General features: G+C 42.4%; 1 protein-coding gene across 1 annotated transcript in view; it reads right to left on the minus strand.

Annotated features, from left to right (window-relative positions):
• peds1a (plasmanylethanolamine desaturase 1a) overlaps positions 1-16,198 on the minus strand; it is a 140,513-nt gene that overhangs the window by 112,298 nt on the left and 12,017 nt on the right. The window lies entirely within an intron of this gene.

Genomic DNA, 16,198 nt, shown 5'->3' on the forward strand with positions numbered 1-16,198 from the left:
GTGCCCATTTTCTTCTTGCTTCCGACCAGCTTACTGCCTTTCCTGTTCATGCAGAGACATCAGAATTTTCCAGAATACTTTGAGTCAAGGCAGAGAAGCAGAATTCTTCTAAGAGTGATTCCAGCTGTCAAGAGTGGGCTGGTTGAATAAAATGAATTTCTGTCCCCTTTTCATGGTTACCAACAAAGTCTTTTTGTAAGGAGTGGGTTTGAACACAGCAGGCAAATTGCAGATTGCCAGATATATTGTACTTATTTTTACAAAAATGTACTTTCACCATCACATTACACTTTGTTGTGCACAATCCCCGATTGAGGAGCAGGGCGTCATACTGCTTCCATACCTCCACCAACACCATTCCAATAGGAGACTCGAGACAATGGTACAGGTTAACTAACTGACCATTTTTTTCTGACAATGGATTACCTTGACAGCCTCCTGCTGAAGACACATTTGACAGCGTGAATCATAAATGCAAATACGCTAATGTAAACCGGCTTGAAGTGAAGTACAAAGCAAAGGCACTGACAAAGGAGGTCAGAATAACGCAGATTAGAAATTGTATAATAAGAGAAAGTTCACCTCTGTTATTGTTTATAGCTCTTAAATCAGGACTAATCCCATTCAGCTTTTCAATTAATTAATTGGGCTCTTCAAACTTCGGCTTTTTTTGTTCTTCCAATATTTTAATACGAGAAACTGCCAACACAATATGGGCACAATCTGATTGGAAATTATACAGGAATGAACCCAAAAGCTGTATAAATAAAATGTCACCCAAAAACGTACAGCAAAGCCTTGAATTTTCAACTGTCTACACATGAAGTTTAATAGAACAGATTCCAAGTGGAAGACTTTAAACCCAAGGATTAATTACACCAAGAAGTTTTTTCTGAAAATCTGAGCACTGAAACAACAGGACCAGAATTTTCTTTCAATGGAGACAGGGAATAGCAAAGAGAAAATCTTGGTCCAGTATATCCTTCATTCTGCCATTACCACAAAGCCAGAGATGGACTGTGCCTGACTAAAAAGAAGGAACCAATGCATTAAGACTATACCACAGTGTATTCTACTGTTTAAATGCCAAATAGGTGAAGCACTGTGCTATAGACAGAGTTAAGCAATGCCACAACCAGTGGGTCTGATTACAACACTGCACTACTGCCACAAGGTTATGCCTGGTGATAGAAAATTAAACTATTAGTGGGAGGTGAAATAGCTCCAGAGAGGCCAGTATCCAAGTCACCCTTTATTTACATGTGGAGAGTCCTTGACACTCATCCAGCCTCCTCAGAGCCAGCTCTCAGGCTGAACAGAACCCTTGACATTTCCGTTTATATCTGTCAGCCAGGGTTCCCTGCTTCAACCACAATTAACAGACCCTATCAGGGAACTCATATTCTATGAGCTCCACCTGACTGACCTTGTTACAATCACTACAAGAGGAGGTAACAGATCCATGAAAATCTCCATCCTCAATGATGGGGGAGTCTAGCAACTAAGTACTAAAGACAAGGCTGGTGCATTTGCAAACATCTTAATCTAGAAGTGTGCTGAGCTGATTATTCAGTGTGGCCTTGTCCTAAAGTCCCATCATCACCATCATCAGACAATTCAATTCACTCCACATCCCATCAAGAAATAGCACAGCATATTAGAGGGCATACAGCAAAGGCTACAGACTCCAATAATATCCCACTTGTGCTCCATTCTAAGACACACCTTCAGCTAAATGCTTCCAATCCAGCTATATTAAAAGCTTCTTCTCAACAAGTGGAAAGTTGCCAAGCTGCGTTTTCTCTACAAAAGGCAACAAATTGTATATCTAAACCAACAAATGAAGTAACACTCATCAGTCCACTCTTCATCATAAGAGTGATACAAAGGAGGATGAGGATTTTTTCAATTTGTTTATGGGATGTTAAGGTTCTTGCCAGAGGCATGTAGTGGGGTGCAGGTCTCTGACACAGAGTCTGCCCCTGTTGCACAGAAGCGAAGGAGGGAAAGTAGGACTGTATTAGTCATTGGGGACTCAATAGTTAGAGGGTCAGATGGAAGGTTCATTGGGAATGAACGAGACTCACGGTTGTTGTGTTGCCTCCCAGGTGCCAAGGTCCATGATGTCTCGGATCGTGTCTTTGGGATCCTGAAGGGACAAAGTGACCAGCCCCAAGTCATGGTCCACATAGGTACCAACGACATAGGTAGAAAGAGGGATAGGGATGTAAGGCAGGATTTCAGGGAGCTAGGGTGGAAGCTGAGAGCTAGATCAAACAGTTGTTATCTTGGGTTTGTTACCCGTGCCACGTGATAGCGAGGCAAAGAATAGGGAGAGATATCAGCTGAACACGTGGCTGCAGGGATAGTGCAGGAGAGAGGGTTTCAGGTACACGGATAATTGGGGCTCATTCTGGGGAAGGTGGGACTTGTACAAACAGGACGGTCTTCACTTGAACCTGAGGGGTACTAATATCTTGGGTGGGAAATTTGCTAGTGCTATTCAGGTGGGTTTAAACTAACTCAACAGGGAGATGGGAACCTGAGGTGTAGTTCCAGTGCACAGGAGGATGAGTGTAGGGAGGGGATGGACAGGAATTCACAGTCACAGGAGTGTGCTGGCAGACAGCAAACTGGTTTGAAGTGTGTCTACTTCAATGCCAGAGGTATCCAAAATAAGGTAGGTGAGCTCGCAGTATTTGGTGCTTCGATATTGTGGCCATTTCGGAGACATGGATACAGCAGGGTCAGGAACGGATGTTGAAGCATGTTCCAGCATTTAGATCTTTCATTAAGCACAGGGAAGGCAGTAAAAGAGGGGGAGGTGTGGCCTTATTAGTCAAGGACAGTATAATGGTGGCTGAAAGAACGTTTGACGAGGACTCGTCTATTGAAGTGGAATGGGCGGAGGTTAGAAACAGGAGAGGAGAGGTCACGCTGCTGGGAAATTTTTTTATAGGCCTCCGCAGGATTCCGGGTATGTGGAGGAGATGATTGGCAAAACAATTCTGGGTAGGAGTGAATGGAACAATGTTGTCATTATGGGGGACTTCCACTACATTGACTGGAAATGCTATAATTCTAGTACATTGAATGGATCAGTTTTGGTCCAATGTGTACAGGATGGTTTCCTGACACAATATGTCGAAGGACTAACAAGAGGAGAGGCCACGCTGGATCTAGTGCATGGTGATGAACCAGGCAGATGTTTGATTTAATGGCAGGTGAGCATAATTCGGTTACGTTTAGTTTAGCGATATAAAGAGATAGGTACATGCCACAGGGCAAGAGTTATAGATGGGGGAAAGGGCAATTATAATATGATTAGACAAGACTTAGGATGCATAGAATGGGGTAGCAAAATGCAGGGAATGAGGACAATCGAAATGTGGAACTGATTTAAGGAACAGGTATTGCGTGTCCTTGATAGGTATGTCCCTATCAGGCGGGGGGGGGGGCGGATAAGGGAACCGTGGTTTACTAAAGAAATTGTATCTCTTGTTAAGCGGAAGAAGGAAGCTTATGTGAGACATTGAGATGAGATGGTTCCAGGAAGTTACAGATTAGCTAGGAAGGATTTAAAGACAGAGTTAAGAAGAGCAAGGAGAGGACATGAACAGTCTTTAGCAAACAGAATAAAGGAGAACACTAAAGCTTTCTATAGGTATGTGAGGAATAAAAGGATGACTAGGGTAGGAAAAGGGCTAAGGGGTAAAAACAATGACTGCAGATGCTGGAAACCAGATTCTGGATCAGTGGTGCTGGAAGAGCACAGCAATTCAGGCAGCATCCGAAAAGTTTCGAAATCGACGTTTCGGGCAAAAGCCCTTCATCAGGAATAAAGGCAGAGAGCCTGAAGTGTGGAGAGATAAGCTAGAGAGATAAGCTAGAGGAGGGTGGGGGTGGGGATCTGCTACTCTATCCCCACCCCCACCCTCCTCTAGCTTATCTCTCCACGCTTCAAGCTCTCTGCCTTTATTCCTGATGAAGGGCTTTTGCCCGAAATGTCGATTTCGAAGCTCCTTGGATGCTGCCTGAATTGCTGTGCTCTTCCAGCACCACTGATCCAGAATCTGGTTTCCAGCATCTGCAGTCATTGTTTTTACCTCGTTGATTTTAACCCTACTGCGACTCTATGCTACTCTATCCCCACCCCCACCCTCCTCTAGGAAAAGGGCTAGTCAAAGACAGAAGGGGAAGTTGTGTGTGGACCCTGTGGAGATCGGAGAGGTGCTAAACGAATATTTCTCATGTTTTCACTCAGGAAAAGGAGAATACTGTAGAGGAGAAGAATGAGATATGAGATATTAGACTAGAAAGGATCGAGGTTAGTAAGGAGGAGGTATTATCAATTCTAGGAGTGAAAGTAGATAGGTCCCCTGGGCCAGATGGGATTTATCCGAGGATTCTCTGGGAAGCTAGGGAGGAGATGGTAGAGCTCGATCTTTGAGTCATCATTGTCTGTAGGTGTAGTACCAGAGGACTGGAGGATTGCAAATGTTGTGCCCTTGTTCAAGAAGGGGAGTAAAGATCACCCAGGTAATTATAGACCAGTGAGCCTTATGTCTGTTGTAGGAAAGGTTTTGGAAAGGATTATAAGATATAGGATTTATAATCACCTAGTAAGGAACTGTTTGATTGCAGATAGTCAACATGGTTTCATCAAGGGCAGGTCATGTCTCACAAACCTCGTTGAGATTTTTGAGAAGATGACCAAGCATGTGGATAAGGGTAGGGCAGTTGGCATGGCGTATATAGACTTCAGTACAGCCTTTAATAAGGTTCCACATGGTAGGCTGTTGGAGGGATAAATGGGTGGGTTAGTAAGTTTGCAGATGACACTAAACTCGGTGGAGAAGTGGATAGTGTGAGAGAATGTTGCGAGTTGCAGGGGGACTTGAATAAACTGCAGAATTAGGCTGAGAGGTGGCAAATGGAGTTCAATGCAAATAAATGTGAGGTGACTCACTTTGGAAAGAATAACAAGAAGGCAGAATACTAAGCCAATAGAAAGATTCTTGGTAGTATGGATGTGAAGAAGGATCTTGGAGTCCATGTACATAGATCCCTGAAAGTAGCCACCCAGGTTGATTGTATGCCTTCTTAGCAGCAATGTGTGTTAGATTTTATTGGTAGAGGGATTGAGTTCCGGAGCCGTAATGTCATGTTGTAACTATACAAAATGCTAGTGTGGCCACACTTGGAATATTGTGTATAGTTCTGGTTGCCCCATTACAGGAAGAATGTGGAAGCATTGGAAAAGGTGCAGAGGATATTTACCAGGATGTTGCCTGGTCTGGGATCGTCTTATGAGGAAAGGCTGAGGGTCTGTTCTCACTGGAGAGAACAGACTGGAGAGAAGAAACTAAGATGAGATTTGATAGAGTTCCAACCAGAACTCTATCAACAAACGCATTGACCTGGATCCCATTTATCACCCCCTGAGAAAATGAACAGGAAATGACACCACCAACTCAAGGAAACCTAAACACATAAATAGAAAGCAGGCCATGTCACCAGCGCTTCGTCCAGAGGCTCACTGATGATGTTACCCAGTATGGTGACAAAACATCTGAAAACGAACCTTCCATCTCAGCGAGCAAACCTACATTCAGAGACATACAAGATGATCAGAGGATTAGACAGGGTAGACAATGAAAGTTTTTTTCCTAGGATAATGATGTCAACTTGTACAAGGGGGCATAGCTACAAATTGAGGGGTGATAGATTTAAGACAGATGTCAGAGGCAGGTTCTTTACTTAGAGATGGTAAGGGCATGGAATGCCCTGTAGTTATCTCAGCCACATTAGGGGCATTTAAACAGTCCTTGGATAAGCACATGGATGATGATGGGATAGTGTAGTGGGAGGGCTTAGACTATTTCACAGGTTGGTGCAACATCGAGGGCCAAAGGGCCTGTTCTGTGCTGTATCGTTCTATGTTCTAATGGTTGAGTGGGGGACATGCCTGGCCGTGAGGTTGCAGATTGTACTGGAGTACCATACTCTTGCTGTTGATGGCTCATACCGCCTCATAGATGTCCAGTCTTGAGCTGCTAGATCAGTTCGAACTCTGTCCCATTTAGCACGGTGATAGGGCCACACAACATGATGGAGGTTGTTCTCAATGTGAAGATGGGACTTTGTCTCCACAAGGACAGTGCAGTGATTACTTTTATCTTTGCAATCATGGACAGATGTTTCTGCAGCCAGCAGGTTAGTAAGGATGAGGTCATGTATGTTTTTCCTCTTGTTGGTTCCTTCACCACCTGCTACAGACTCAGTCCAGCAGTTATATCCTTTAAGAAAGAAAGAGCTGAATTCCAGAGATGAGGGGAGAGTGACAGCCCTTGACATCAAGGCGTCATTTGACGGAGTATGGCATTGAGGAGCCCTGGCAAAACTGGAATCAATGGATATCAGGAAGTTAGAGTCATACCTGGCACAATAGAAGATGGCTGTGGTTGTGGAGGGTTAGTCACCTTAGCTCCAGGACATCTCTGCAGGACTCCCTCAGGGTAGTGTCCTAGGCCAGAAGTGGGGATGTTCACTGATGACTGCACAGTGTTCAGCACCATCCGTGACTCCTCAGATACTGAAGCAGTCCGTGCTCATATGCAACAAGATCTGGATGATATCTAGGCTTGGGCCGACAAGTGGCAAGTAACATTTGTGCCACACAAATGCCAGACAATGATCATCACCAATAAGAGACACTAACCATCATGCCTTGACATTCAATGGTATTACCATCACTCAATTCCCCACTGTCAACATCCTTGAGGTTACCATTGACCAGAAACTCACTGGACTCACCACATAAAAGCAGTGGCTACAAGAGGAGGTCAGAGACTAGGGATACTGCAACGAATAACTCACCTCCTGTCACCCCAAAGTCTATATAATACCATCTACAAGGCACAAGTCAGGAGTGCGATGGAAAACTCCCCACTTGCCTGGATTGGTGTGGCTCCAACAACATTCAAGAAGCTTGACACCATCCAGAACAAAGCAATCCGCTTGAATGGCACACACCTACAAACATTTAATCCCTCCACCACCAGAGCTCAGTAGCAGCAGTGTGTACTATCAACAAGATGCACAGCAGAAATTCAATAAAGATCCTTTGACAGCACCTTCCAAACCCATGACCACTTCTATCTAGAAAGACAAGGGCAGCAGGTACTTGGGAACACCACCACCTCAAGCCACTCGCTACCCTGACTTGGAAATATACTGTCGGTCCTTCACAGTCGTTGGCTCAAACTCCTGGAATTCCCTCCCTCCCAGCATTGTGGGTCAACCCAAAGCAAGTGGACTGCAGTGATTTAAGAAGGCAGCTCACCACCACCTTCTCAAGGGCAAATACGGATGGGCTATCAATGCTGGCCAGCCAGCGATGCCCATGTCCCACAGTGGTTCAGTGGTTAGTACTGTTGCCTCACAGCACCAGGGACCTGGGTTCAATTCCAGCCTCAGGCAATTGTCTGTGTGGAGTTTGCACATGTCTGCGTGGGTTTCTTCCAGGTGCTCTGGTTTCCTCCCACAGTCCAAAGATGTGCAGGTCAGGTTAATTGCCTATGCTAAATTGTCTGTACTATTAGGTGCTTTAGTCAGAGGGTAATGGGTCTGGGTGGGTTACTCTTCGGAGGGTTGGTGTGGACTTGTTGGGCCGAAGGACCTGTTTCCACACTGTAAGTAATCTAATCTAATCTAAATCTATCTGTTCCAGGTTACTGAATAAACTGGAAATAACACTCATTGTGTCAGCAACAGCCATGTTTGTTGTGTTGCTGTGTTATTAAACAATGGGAAATTTAAAGAAGCAATCTGTAACAAGGATATAACTTGCCCCCTGCGCTGTTACTACTTTCATCCAAGATGTGGATAGATCATCATGTGCATTGGAAGTTCCTTCTGCTACTGGCATTGACAGATATGTCTAATAAACCTGTTCAGACATTTATAATACATCTGTGAAGAAGGTCGGACTTGATCCTTGGTCCTTTTCACCTTGAGGAAGGGACCTACCACAAATTGCAACTGCTGTTAGGGTTGGCATGCCTCACATGCATTCATGAGTCATTGAATATCCGATTTCATCCCTGGTCACACGTTAGTTGTCTTGTGCATCCGATACTCTGCTGATGGCTGCAGAAGGTATCTCTGACACAATATCATCTCCCTCCTACATCAGGATATAGTAGCTCACAAAGCCAAGTAGTCTTTACTCTCGCTGACCACACACCACCTCTTGCCTGTATATGATATTCATTGATTTGTTGGGAAGCTTATAACCCAATCTTCAAAATGGCTTCCTCTGCTTCCTCTCCCAACATGAAACAGAATAGCACCATACCCAGTGAAGCATAGAAATGCTACTTATTTATTTTGACTCCAATTCTCTTTTTCTTAAGTAAATAAATCAAAGTACAAATGTTTACAAGCGGATATCGAAAACACCTTTCTTGGACTTTAGGTCTACAATTAGTCTACTCATTCAAAATACAGATCACAAGTATTTTGCACACGTTTCTTAATGAAACTATCCAAGCCCTCTCTTAACAGTCAAAGCACCCAGGCCTATTCTAGGGCAGACTCTAGAGCAGGCCACAGATGTTGAAATAATTCCACAGAGGCCAGTCCTTGACTAACTATAGTATTGCCCCATAGGGAGTCAGGTGCCAGAGTGTCATAATCTATGACACTCACTTGTTTTATATGTCAACCAAGGGTCCCTGCTTGGACCAGGTTAACAGCCCCAATCAGGGAACTCATACTCTATGGAGGTCCAGCTTGCTGGCCTCATTACAATCACTACAGATGCCATTCATTTACCCGAAATTTAAAGTTACAAACTTAAAGTTAAAAACAAACTTATAAACTTCATAATTGCAACTTGATCAACGCTGTAGCTCAATCCAAATTCAAGTGGACTGCATCATATGATTCTTCATTTCTGCCTCTTTATTTTCAACCATTTCCTTTTAATGTTACTTTTTCTGGTCAAGCTGCTTGTTTCCAATGGATGTCACTATACCACATGGTGGGATTGGATATATATAATTTCACAATGAATTCTCAAATTCCAAAGGAATAAGGGCCTGATGTTTGCAGCTCCATGGGAAAAATAAACTAACATTAAAAGGATGTTGCATAACAAAACCTTATAAGATTTCTTGCAAGTTGCATTTAAAGACAGCTTTCAACACGTCGCTTCTAAGCATACATTAGGTTCTCTTAGAAATCTGAACCAAGTATCGACAAAACATAAATTTTAAAACAGGAAGACATGGATCTCAGGCAAGAGCATTTTTAAAATTCTTTCAGAAGAAGTTAAATGCCAACAGAATACTGGAGTGTTAACATGCTCAGTCTCCATTAGCTGACAGCACAGTGGGGTGAAGAACAAGGCTCTATTGTCTTCAGCTCCATCTGTTTTGTGACCATACCATGGTCTGATTCAATTAATATAAGCTAATAGCTACTGAAATCCAAATACAGCAAAGACAGCCCTCAGCTAATTTATTAATTTTAGTCCTCTCTGCATTGTGTCATTTTCATACATATTCATACAGTCTTAACTCAGGAACTGGTTAAAGTTCCTCAATACCCCTGCAGCCAAAGCTGGCAGGATCTTTGACTGCATGCTGTGTCGGGTCCCAGTGACCACAATATTTACTAAAGGCTCAAGCAAGGAATGGTATTCAATTTCTCTCGAACACAGCACTACATTAAGCCAAGATACTCTCAATGGAAATGAACTAAAAGTTAGTATCAACTTGCTGAGTAATGAAGACAATTTCAGAAACAGACCTTCAGTATGGGCCAAATTTATTTTATGATATATCATGGGAAGCAGTTCGCAATCCATTTGTTTAACTCACTGGCTGCTTCCCATGATATATCATGAAATAAAGTTGGTCAATACTGAAGGTCTATTTCCGAAATTTTCTTCAGCACTGAGTCTTGACAGTTTGTATTCTAAGAGGCCTTGAGACACAATGGTTAACTCCGCAACTTATGAACCAGAAGCTCAAAGTTTAAGTCCCACTCCAGAACTTGGTGACCAAACAAGATTGTACATAACACAACCAAAGAGGATATATATCAACTTTTCAATTCTTCCATTATTAACTAATGGGAGGCAGTAAGAGCGGGAGGGATTTCTGGTCAGTGAGGTGACAAAGAAACTTGGAGCCTCTACCATCACCAATCATAACTCCAGCACTATAACATGCAGGAGATGAAGTAAAGAAATAGTCTGCTTTCTATATACATTTAATCCAAAATTTAAAATGCAGTGGAAAAATATTTTACAGAAAACATAGTACGTTCCTCCAAAGACTTTCAATACCAATTCTGAATTCATTCCTTGTTTATTACTAGCAATGTATATATTATTCGACAGTAACTTGAAGAAATTATGTTGGAGGAAAACAATATCCACCATTCTAAGCTGATGATGAATAACATTGTCAACAGCAGTTATACTCCTTTATTTTTGCACAAAGAATACTCTTCCTATATGTGGCTTGGAAAATATAATGTAATTATATTACACACAGATTCCTCTCACTATAAACTGATCATCTGTTCACGTTCACAGCCTAGTGTGCATCCACCCTCACTTAGAAAGTCAGTTGAGACTAGTGTAGGCATGAAATATTAATGAGAAAAAGGAGGTGGTGATCCGGTGCCCAATGCTTACAGTATTTCTCAGAGCAAGAAGGGGAGAAAGAAAGAAACCTCTGTATTCCAACTGGACTGGAACTGGATTGATGTGCTACCCATTCACATGGTCACGGATCTTTTCAACAAGCCTTGCAAACGTTGGCACCAGTTTTGTGCTGAAAAAAACAGGGAGGCTGCCAACATTCATCATTATTGAGCAAAATGGGCAATAAATTTTGGTGCTCGCAGAAGTACAGTTACATTCAGAGATCAGGAAGTTGCTGAGTTCGCCTGATCGCCACAAGCTTTGCCATACCAGGTGTGCATTACTCAACACTGCAAATATGCAATCAAGTCCAACTATTTACCCAATAGATTATGATTAAAAATGTGTCAGGAAAAGTCAGGATTTATCCATTCCAATATAAGTGAACCAGCTTGTGAAGTCTTAATCATCACTCAATCATCCTCATGACGTTAAGACAGCAATTTTATGACAGAAGGTGACATCTCATTCCTTCAGAACATAATTATTTTTGGAGGTTTAAGAATTTATTTTTGCTTTTACAGCTACCTTTTTTATCTCTCGTTTTCCCTCTCTTTTTTATTTTCTGCACATTAAACATTTTCTAATCAATTTTTCAGAGATGTTATGGCACACCCCTAAAGCAGGCGGGACTTGAATACTACTACTGTGCCACCAGAGCCGCTTAAAAATACACTCTATTTAGAATACAACCCATTCATACAAAGATGAGCATTCCCCATCAAGGAATAACCTGTTCAGCAATGTTATGACACAGCTCTCGAGCAGGTGTGACTTGAATCTGGCTCAGGGGTAGGGGCAACAACCATTTCATGACAAGAACCCCAATTTCTGCAGGTTAATAAAATATTCTGACTCACAACAGCTGGGTTAGACTCAAGAGGAGAAGGAGCAATTAGATGTGAGAGATCAGGTGTGGGAATGTGATGTGAAATTATCCCACGCTAGGTTTGGCAGCAGGGAGCACACTCATCAACATGATTGGATCATGCAACCCAGTGTGAAATGCAATGCTGATTGGTTGCATACGCTACAAGGGGGCCATGCGAGTTTTTGGCTAAGGTGACATCTAGTTAGCCTGCATTTCTTAAAGGCACCCTGTCCTTCTTCAAGGAAAACGGGTACAGCAGCTGCTAGAACTGTAATAAGAAGGGTTTGATGGAAGGCGGAAGTTTGTTTATGGAGTTGCTAAACCAGGAAAGGGCTCCCACATTCTAGAATGAGATACTGGATGCTTAGTAATGGAGCTCAAAAAGGTGAAGAAAGGTCATGGTTCACTGGAAAGCCTGGAGTCCACTAAGGCATTTCCTGAGAAGGATACCGAAGCACATGGCCATGAAGTTCAACACCTGGGGCCTGACCCTGACAACTTAGCTGCAACATTGGAAAAAATTGACTGATTTCAAGAGTGGTCCATGTCAACAAATGATCCTTCAAATGCCATCGACCCAGCAGAACACTAGGCTTTCACTGTGCCTCAAACAACCATAGCTCCATCTGCATCTGGTCTAATCTTCAGAGGTTCCATCTTACCTCTACATCCTTAACAATGACGTTAGCCTTGTTAGTATCTCATCTAATTCCAACATACCAAATACCACATTAGCTGAATACATTGCAAAACCGTGAGGTCCCTTACTGTACTTGGTATATCTTGAGGAGGTGCATGATTACAAAGTACAGACACCATCCAAAAATTGGTCATGTGGTGGAAATTGAGGAAGGTGGACACTACAGGGAGATTTCATTAGACATGTCAGATCATGAAAAAGTGGTAAATAGAATTCTATCTACAGAGGTTTGAGGTAATGTATTTAGGCAGAGTAAACAAGGCAAAGGAATTCACAAAATATTGTTAAAAGTGGAGTAATAGTGGGTTCTGCACGTCCACAGATCCTGAATGGAAGAAGGACAGGTCCAGCAATATAAGAGCTGGGAGATTGTACTACACAATACAAAACACTACTTAGGCCAGGACTGGAGTAATACATTCAACTCTGGTAACTAGAATTCAAAAAGGATATGATCACACTAGAGAGGTTAATAAATAAAATTGTCAAGAAGTTCCAGAACCAGAGAATGTTAGATATAAGCAGTCTGAGGTTGCTTGCTTTAGAAAAGAGGCTGACTGAAAGTCTACATAAGATGTAAAAAAAATTATCAGGAGCCTCAATAGAGTGGATAGGAAAGACCTATTTCCTTACCAAAGAGGTAAATAACCAAAGTGGATAGACTTTTAGATCACAATTGATAGAATGATTTGAGGAGAGCTGAGGAGAATTTTTTTCAACGAGAATGGTTGGACGTTGAAAGTCAGTGAATATAGAGGCAGAAACCCTCACTCCACTGGATATGTACTTAGAAGACAATAACGTGCAAGATGACAGATCAAGAGCTAGAAAGCCAGATTAGACTGGATAAGGTCTTTTACCGGGCAGCATCAGACATTTTCTATGTTTCCAAGCACCATCACTGACCTGACACTAGTAACCATTGCAATGCACGTACCATAGTTTAAATTCAGGATCAACTTGCAGTACATCACCAGGTGTGAGTAGGTTGTTGCAGAAGGAAACAGCAGTCCATGTGCCAACTCACCAGACATCAAGAATAACTCCACTGGCCTCCAGCTTCTATAATCCTTCAAGGGAAAGTGCTTGGAAGATTTATTAAAGAGGCTATAGCAGGGTGCTTAGATAAGTTCAAGGTAATCTGACAGAGTCAACATGGTTTGGTGAAAGATAAATCATGTTTGTACAATCTACTGGAGTTCTTTGAGGAAGTAACACATGCTCAGCAGAAAGCGGAACTGGTGGATGAGCTGTACTTAGATTTCTAAAAGGCATTTGATAAGGTGTCACATCAAAGATTATTGCAAAAGTTAAAAGCTTGCGGCGTAGGGATAGAAAATTGAGTGGCTGACAGAAAGCAGTGAGTTGGCATAAATAGATCTTTCTTGTTGGCAAGGTGTAGCAACTGATGTGCCACAGGGATCGGTGTGAGAACCTTAACCATCTCCATTCGTATAGATGATTTAAGTGAAGGAACAGAAGGTATGCTTCACAAATTTGTAACAACACAAAAATAAGGAGGAGAGTAAGGTATGAAGAGGAGGTTGCTAAAAAATAGGTTTAGTGAGTGTGCAAAGATGTGATAAATGGCATTAAAATGTGGAAAAATATGAAATTGTCCATTTCTGAAGGAAGAATCATATTAGACAAATGGGAGTGATTAGATCTAACATGCAGAGAGATCTGGGCATCCTCATGTGTGATTCACAAAAGATTAGAAAGCAGGTACAGCAAATAATTTACCACAAAGGGTACTGAATACAAAAATGGGGATGTTATGCTTCAGTTATACTGAGTTTGGTGAGATTGCATCTGAGTATTCTACACAATATTGGTCAATTTATTAAAGGAAGGATCATAAGACCATTCAGTACATTTCAGCCCCATCAGTCCATCATGTCTGCACCAACAAATCTACACTAAATCTACACTTTTCCCACTTTCCAGCACTTGGTCCATAGTCTTTAATACTATGATATTTCAAGTGCTCATCCAAATATGTTTTTTAAAAAATTATGAGGTTATCTGCATTAATTTTCATCCCAGGCATTGCAGATTCCCACCACCCTCTGGGTGAAAAATATTTTCCACAAATCCCCTCTAAACCTCTTGCCTTCCACCTTAAAATCACAGTCCCAATTATCATCCTTTCAACTGAGGGGAAACTGCAACTTTCTATCCACCATGTCCATGGCCCTCATAATCATCAATCAGGTCCCCTCTCAGCCTTCTCTGTTCTAAAGAAAAAGACCTGGGCTTATCCAGCCTCCCTTCAGATAAAATGCTTCATCACAGACAACATCCTGATGAATCACCTCGACACCCCTCCAGTGTAATCACATCCTTCTGAGAGTGTGGTGGGCAGAACTGCACACAGAGCCCCAGCTGTGGCCTGACCAAAGTCCTATAGAGTTCCAACATTACATTCCTCTGCACATCTATGGCAGGGGTCCCATAAAGACAGGGGTCCCATATGCTTTCTTAACTCCCCTATTAACATGTCAGGTTCAGGAACCTGTTAACTAGCACCCCAAGATCTCTCTGTTGCTCTGAGCTTCCTAGTGTCGTATTCATGAAGTACTCTCTTGTCTTGGTACTTCTTCCAAAATCCATCACCTCACATACATCAGAGTTAAGTTCCATCTTCCAATGATCAGCCCATTTGAGTAATCCATCTATATCCTCCTGGAACTTAAGACCTTCTTCCTCATTGTCAAGCACCCAACCATGACATCTGCAAATGTATTTGTCATCTTTCCCACACTCTCATCTACATCATTTATGTGTATCACAAACAATAAAGGACCCAGCGCTGATCTGTATAGTATGTCACTGGACATCAGTTTCCAGTCATGCAAACAACATTATACCATTCTTTGTCTCCTATCAATAAGCCAATTTTGGATCCTACATTCCAAATTTCCCTGCATCCCATGTGCTTTCCATCATCATCGCTGTCAAAATCACCCACTAACAAGTACGATTGTCCACCTAAGAAATGTCCTGTCACTGGTCATGTGTTCTGTGGGCCCTCGTGTAGCTGAACTGCCCAATCCTAGAGCTGCATCTCCAACCACACATTTGGCCACACCATACCACATGCTTTTATCAGCCTCCCATGTAGGATGTCATCTAAGATTTTGCTGAAATCCATACAAACTACATCAACTGTACTACCCTCATCCACACACCTGGTCACCTCCTTGAAAAATGCAATAAAATTTGTTAGCATGACGACCCCCTGACAAAGCCATGCTGACTATCCCCAATCAAATGTTGCCTTTCCAAATGGAGATAGTTCTCTCCTTCAGAATTTTCTCCAATAATTTGCCTAACACCGGATGTAAAATTCACTGGTTTGTAATTTCCTGTCTTATCTTTACCACTCTTCTTGAAAAGTGAAACAGTTGTAGGAGCTGGCACTGTCCAGTCACCTGTCTCTTGGTGAAACACAGGCATCTCTCACACTGCTCCTGGCTGAGTTCGAGGTAGGAGAGGAGTCTCCAAAAACCCTTGATGGGCAGGGTCTTCCACTGAGTGTCCTCATCCTCCACTTCTTCATCTTTTCCTCTCTGTTGCTTATGGTCCACTTCCAATTTTAACTGCTCATTTATCAATGTACATTCTCAGCCACTTGGGAATCCTCAAAGCTTTTCTGAGTTTCTCTAATAACAGTCAACACAGCCCTTCCACTTCCTCTACAGCAGAAGCAAGTCAGAAGCACCTCATCTGCAAGTTCCATGATGGTCTATTTAAAGAGCAACAGTTGGAGGTGGGTCCCTAATGCAGTTGATCACATTCTCAAATGGAAGTCATGATTCGGATGGAAGTGATTATGAGAGGACATTAACTCAATCTGCAAAATCTAAAATGACAGTTTGTGCACTAAACCAATGTTGGCAGTTCT

The sequence above is a fragment of the Chiloscyllium plagiosum genome, unplaced genomic scaffold, assembly GCF_037043375.1.
Source record: "Chiloscyllium plagiosum isolate Xiang-an unplaced genomic scaffold, Cpla_swu_hap1 HiC_scaffold_17, whole genome shotgun sequence".
Lineage (NCBI taxonomy): Eukaryota > Metazoa > Chordata > Chondrichthyes > Orectolobiformes > Hemiscylliidae > Chiloscyllium > Chiloscyllium plagiosum.